Below are 7,212 nucleotides of genomic sequence, written 5' to 3'. Positions count from 1 at the left end.
GGCAACTCAGTGCAACATGTGGGGGACACAGTCCAGTCATAGTATTTATGGAGGTGTAGTGCATGAATTTTAATGTACATGTGAAACCAATAAAAAAACATTTTCACCTCCAGCCATACTGTACTCAAACGATATGAGACATACAATATTTTAGAGTGGAGCAGGATTACCAGTGTATTTAATTCACTAATGAGATAGATCAAATATATAAGCACTTAATGACATGCATGAAAAGGGTAAGTCAGCAGTGAGTTAAAACTAATTAGTGCAAATGGAGGTGGCAGGACGGTACCCCTCAGCAGGAGGTGGGAGAAAGTGTGTGCTGCCCTGCCTGGACAGATACCATGGCCTACATTGTCATTAATTATTCCTGGCATCTCATCTTACCCAGGGGCAGGGAGGGTGTAGGGGACAATGTCAGGGTGCACTTGAGAGCTAGTACCTTGGTCCCCCTGTGGGTCAGAGGAGGAGAAGGTGGAGGGGTGTGACATGGTTGGGGTGTGTATACAGTAGCATCCATCCAACCCAAGAGTCTGGCTGGTAAGGAAATCCCTGGAATCCCACTCTCGCTCCAGCCGCCTGGCCGTGGGGGCAGGCAGGTCACTTTACAGCTCATCACCAAATTAGAAAGGCTGCGGGTCAGCCTGAGCAGCAGCCAGACCACAGGGAGATAGAAATAGATGGGAGTGCTACGATTGAATTTGCTGGCACTCATTCACTAGGCTCCTCTCTCATCATGGAGAGGTAGAGGACTGCACTGTACACCATGCAGGGCAAAACTCCAGGGAGGAACACTAGACTGTGTTTTATGTCCCCTGCGACCATCAAGTAATGGATAGGCTACATAGTGTGGACACTGAGAGCTACTGTAGCCTACAGAGACTGATGAGCAGGAGGAATTTTACATAACACTCTCAGTTGGTTTTTAAATATGAAACTACAGTATGGAGGGAAGACATATAACAGGAACACCTCACAGAAATTAAAAAATAGGCTAACCATAGGTCTATTCGATATTAAACTGGGGATACTCTTACTGGACCTTCAAGTTAAAGGCCCCAAAAAGTTTTTTAAAGGAAGAGTTTGACACTTAAGGTAATTTGCTGATTCACTTTCTTGCTAAGAGTCAGATACCACTCTCTTATCTGTAAATTAAACATGAAGCTAGGGCCAGCAACCAGTTGCTTAGCAAAAGACTGGAAACAGGTAGAATTTAGCCAGAAGTAACAAAAACCTCCTACTTGCACCCCTAAAGCTTAGCAACTGCTCATTTATTCAATTTATACAAAAACCAAAGTGTAAAAATTGCAAGTTGAGGCTAGTCGTCACCATGTCTGCGACGTTGCCAGGAAACCAGCAGAGACTGCAAATGTTTCTCCCGTCCAAGAAATAGCCTGGCACATGTCATTTTAATCTTGTGTTTTTTTTACTCGCTGGACAGTCAGGCTAACTGCTTCCCTTGTTTTCAGTGTTTACGCTAAGCTAAGCTAACTGTCTCCTGGCTAAGAAACAGATGAGAGTGGTTTCACACCTCACTCTCAGCCTGAAAGAAAAAAAGCATAGTTCCCAAAATGTTGAGCTATTCTGGCACAGTATAGGTGGGCTAAAAGTAGTGTTCAATCATGTTTTTAGAAATGGACAGAGTTTGACTTGATGTTCCTCAATCCACAAACTTGTGAACTTGTTTGTCAATTTGTGGGAAGGCACTATTATGGAATATGATAACAACTGTTTGCACAACTGTTTGTAGGAGCTGCTCACTATTTTTCCAGATTGCTATGAAAAGTCGGAGTAATGATGATTTTTTCTGAAGCAAACACACACTGCTAACTGACATCCACTTTTCTAAATTACATGGCATTTACAGCAGTGACATGGGCAAGTGATATTAGGTCTTGTTTCATGTGATGTTTCAGTTAATTCCATTAAAACATTTTAATGTGAATAAAAAAGTGCAGATAAGGATGATGGGAAACTACAGGAAACTGTATCCTGCTGATCACTGCCAACTAGAGTAAGGATGAAAACTTTAACGTAACAAAGACATTTTATCACACCAGGCCGAACGGAAGAATTCAATTCAGCTGCTTTGGTCTCAGGGTCCGGTTGTTGAGCATGCTGGCTCACTGTCACACTGTAAGGCTTAATGTGACACTTACAGGGTAGGTTCACATCATACCATTTAAACCATGATTATGTGCAGCCAACTTGGCAAAACAGTTCATGTCAGCTTCCAAGTCGTAATTCCAAGTCATAGATATTAGAAATTTCCGAGAGTGATGTTATTTCCCACTTGATGAAAAGCACTACAGAGATATCAACCAACTGTTGGCTGCAAATGCATCACAGCTTGCAGTTTCAAAATACATTTTGGCATTTTAAGAGATGTGTATCTGTGTTATCCTTGTAGATTGACAGCAAAAGCTGAAATGAAATATTTCTTCTAACAAGTTACCTTTGAAATAAATTTTTTGTGAGGTCATGTTCAGTGTTTTCAAGTTATCAGCAGGAATTAGAAAATACACCAGCGATGAACCAAACCGGGTGAACTTCACTTTCCACTCCCAGCTGCACACAGGCAATAATGTGTGTGTGCAACTGTCTACGTGTCAGTGAATAAGTATGCATCAAGTTATCAGAACAGAAGGAGAAGATACAGCCTATGGGAGTGTGTGTAGGATGTGCAGGTATCATAGAATGTGACGGTGAGGCCTCCCTGGCTCATGTTTTCCTTGGGCATCTGAGCAGGTGTGAATGGAGAGATCTCAGGGAGGGCGAGGAGTGACTGGCCTGCATGTCACTTTGAGGAATAGAGCAAAACACAGCTTCGATGAATCAGTATGTAGCGAGGAGAGAGCTGATGCTCAGCCACTATCAGCACCACTAAACCATCCTCCCCTGGAATGGTGAGGAGGAGGAGGAGGAGGAGGAGGAGGAGGAGACAGCAGCCCGTGTCTAAATGTAATAGTCTTATCAGTTCTTTTTGAAACTCCTCTTCAATGATGAAGCTATTTCTCATGGTCACATCCAGAGCAGCATGCAAGGAAAATTATTATCTCTGACACCTAATACTGCACTCAGGACTTAAGCATCTTTAAGAGTTTGTCCGAGTCATCATGATACACACTGTCTTTTATTCTAATTGATACTATTAATGCATGTACACGTTTATATGATGAAACTATTTGTCTCAACATCACATGCAAGCTATACTGTGTGCACCCAATGCCTTGTTTAATTGCATATCTACGGTGGCCCTGAGAGCCCAATACACTGCAACCTAAGAAAACATATGCAAACAGACAAAACATCTTCATCAATTTGACGACTTTTAACTTCAAAAGTCACAAAGCATTGAGCAGCAAGTGTGTCCCAGCCATGCTCATCACTTTTTTTGGGTAAACACTTCTGTTGTCGTCTGTGCTACTTGAAGTGCATTTCTGTATTTGGTTGTGTTGTGAGTATTTGCTGCATGTTTCTGAATTCGCTTGTGTTTTGTCTGTTTGCATGTGTTTTCTTTAGCTGCATTGTGTTGAGCTCTCAGGGCCAAAATGAATCCTTGGTTAATGTCACTGAGCTATAATGGTTAAAGGCTTTTTTATAGCCAATTTTTATTATCATCTTTTAAATTACCTGCTGGCTTGAGCTTCATATTTACCATACAGACATGAGTTATCCATCTTTTCATCTAATATCCATTTTCCAAAATATTCAACCATTACTTTAGATAGATAGTAAGTCAAATTTTGGTGTGTGACTAGCATTGGTTGATGAAGTGTTAAATGAATTGTTTTTGGTACTCAAGTATTTACTTCTGTAGAAAAGAGTTGGTGATTGCAACAAGTACAATTTTACATAAGTTACAGTTCAAAAAGATGATTATAGTTTTGCTCTACTACCCAGCAGTTTGTCATTATCATCTAAAGAATTGGGCCATCTTTGTTCCATTGGCAAGCAAAAAGAACAAAGATAACGATGGTCTAAAAATGCCTTTGGGTGGACAGAACCGAGATCAGTGAGCCGAGACGCATGCCATGTCTCCTATTCCAGTAGACGCCTCAACACACAGTAATCACCACTTTTCATGTTGCTGCTGCTACTTCATTTGTCATACAGGATGACATTAAGGCCAAAGGTTACTCTGTGAAGGCTAATTACTGAGGCCGGTTATATATACATTGGTCTCTGTGCATGTGTGTTGTACCATAGTTTGGCTGTGACAGCGACACTGCTGATATAGAAGCGCCTGAAAATGTTGAATTTGTTTTGGAAAGGCAGAGCAGAGATAAAGCTCTGCACTGAGGTAATGCGAGGGAAAGTTCATTTGTGCTGAATGCAGCCTGACAGAACACCCACACCATGTCATTCAGACATACAGTAAGTGTGGACACTCTAATACAGGCCATACACAAGACAGCTCACGTTACTGACACACCCACGCATCCACATTCCCATCTGCCCCCCCCACACACACACAAACACACACACACACACACACACACAAAACATACCACGCAAGCCATCTCTCATCAGATGAGTGACCAACAAATAAACACGGGCAATACACACTGCATGCAGAATGTGGAGCGCGTGCGCGATTCATTCACAAGCTGCTCGTCCCACCACACAGAGCTTTATATTGGCAAAACAGGAAAGACAGAATCAATCAGAGAGGCATCGACAGCAGCCGCAGGGTGAGCCCAGCATGTAGTCCCTCTGCATCACATGACATGTCCGTCTCTACAGCTCAGCCTGTGTGTGTCTGTGTGTGTGTGTGTGTGTATTCTTACTATGTGCTTGTTTATGGGCAGGGCCATCAACAGGAATTATGATGTGCAACAGATATATTCTTAGGCTCAAGCAGCTTCTTAGATCCGCAGCCAGATGTGTTGGCTGCAGAGTGGGAAGCCATCATGGCACTGGAAGGTACTTTGATTTATGTGATGTGACTCAGACTGATAACACCAGAGCCTCAGCGCAGACACATTCAGAGGGGAACCTGTCAAGTCAGTGTTGATACTGATGCTCTCGCGGGTTCTGCCAGTGTTTTGGAAAAACCTTTTAGGAAGTGTAATGAAGTAGCTCGTTATTTTCTATGCAGAGGGTTGTTAATTGCTGATATTTGATAGATATTTTTTTTTACATTTACCAGAAAGTGACTCCCTAGACTTTTATCATTACTCAACTGATAGAGTCTTTAATCTATGGGACCATAAAATGAAATCCAGGACAGCTGTTGACAGCAGCCAAACTGGAATCATTTCAGAGTAATAGTTACACAGAGATAACCAGTGTGGTGCTGGTCAGTAATAACATGTAATCAAACACACTGCATCATATTTTTAGTTACATGAGATTACCAAAAATTCTGGCTTACTTCAGGTCATTCTCTCTTATAAAGCAGGTTTAAATCATTCTGACCCAGTGGAAGCTCATCCTTCCATACGCTCTTCCCATTCAGACTGGTTTCAGACTTCACTTCACCTACTCCTTAAGTTTTACAATAAAGCTGACAGATTGAAACTGAAACACAGTTTCTTTGTCTCTCTGTCTCTCTGCCTCTCTCTCTCTCTCTTTCTCTCTTTTGTTTGTTTTTCTTTCAAGCTCCTCCTGAGCTGTCCCTCTGTGCTGATTGTAAACAGGATGCAAGTAAGACTTTTAGCTATAAGACTTTTATCAGTCTCTATCTCTTTTATCAGTATTTGCACACTGTAGTCTGCATATATGAATCCACATGTAGCCTACTGAATATATAGCCTAATGATTTATGAATTTTTGCTTTAGGGCATTTGAATACAAGTAAATAAAGATCTCATTTAAAATGTCATAGGTGTGGTTGAAGAAATGAAAGACACCCAGAAATAATAAAGTCAAAGCGCCTGCAGCCCAGCAACTGCTCTACTAATGTCAGCATGCTAACGTGCGTACAATGACAACATGAACATGCGGATGTTGGCAGACAATGTTTACCGTCATAACTATCTCAGATCAGAGCGTCAGCTTCATTCTACCCCTAACCGACTTCATGACAACATATCCCATATAGCTGTGAAGTATTTCACTAAAAACCACAAATGTCATCTTCATGGTGGTGCCGTATAGCAAAAGTAATTAGGATTCATCCTCTGTGGATAATGAATGTCTGTAAAACATTTCATAGCAATATGTCCAAAAGTCACTGAGATGTTTCAGTCTGTGGACTAACCAGTCGACCAGCTGACACTACCATCCCTACAGCCATGCTGCTAGAAGGGCTAAAACTACAAGGAGGAGAGACAACCAATCTAAAGACGTTTAAGCAGTTTTTCCACCATGTCTGATACAAACCAAACAGCCAAGTCACCCAGAACCTTGGTTCCTCATTTTCTTGCTATTACCTGTATGAGACATCATGAGTGACTTGATTTAATCTGGTCAGATTTAGGTCGGCTTTATGAAACAGCTTGATACTGGTTCTACTAGTTTCTAAGGCTCTTTCGAGAAAGGCTTTTCACATTAAGCTCTGCTGCAACACTGTTTCATTCCTGCACTTTTGTATCCAACTAAACAAATCCGTTTTGATGAAAAAAGTATAGCTGATCAAACAGACAGCGATTCAGAGCTTGTTCGAGGTGCAACAACATAAGCAAAATTCCTGAGGGTCATAGTATAGAGAGACAGATGCCTTGTTTAGATCAAAACATCAGAGCGTGTTGTGTTGCTTTTTGCATGCAGACTGGCCCAGAGGACGTGGTTTGACATGCACACACACACACACAGTGTCTCTTTGTTGTATGCCGTCATCAAACATCAGCTCAATAAATCTCTGCGCAGCTTCCAGAGGTAATAAGACAGCTTCCTTTGTGGCAAAAGACCTGACTAAATGATTTAGGAGTTGAGGCTGCTGATCATAATTGCTCTCTTAGTGATGTCTGGGGATCAGAACCACAGACTGTGACACTGAAGCGCTCCATTTTTACTGTTGGCCACAGGCACTAGTATTCTGCGTAAGGCTGTGGTCTGCTGGACCGGTCTAGATAGGACAAACCCAACCGCAGTGCTACATGTAGCTCCTTTTCAAACACCCACATCCTGTCAGATAAAGGCAGCTGCAGCAGCCATGTGTATTGAATTTAGACCATTCCTGACGGTATCCTGCTCTTATCAGGGGTCAGATAAGCTCATTTCACAGGCCCTCACCTCTACTGGGCTACCAACAGGACCTCAGTCTGA

This window comes from Seriola dumerili, unplaced genomic scaffold (assembly GCF_002260705.1).
Source record: "Seriola dumerili isolate Sdu_G_001 unplaced genomic scaffold, Sdu_1.0 BDQW01000017.1, whole genome shotgun sequence".
Classification (NCBI taxonomy): Eukaryota; Metazoa; Chordata; class Actinopteri; order Carangiformes; family Carangidae; genus Seriola; species Seriola dumerili.
The sequence above is the reverse complement of the archived record's forward strand: the minus strand, read 5'-3'. Positions refer to the sequence as shown.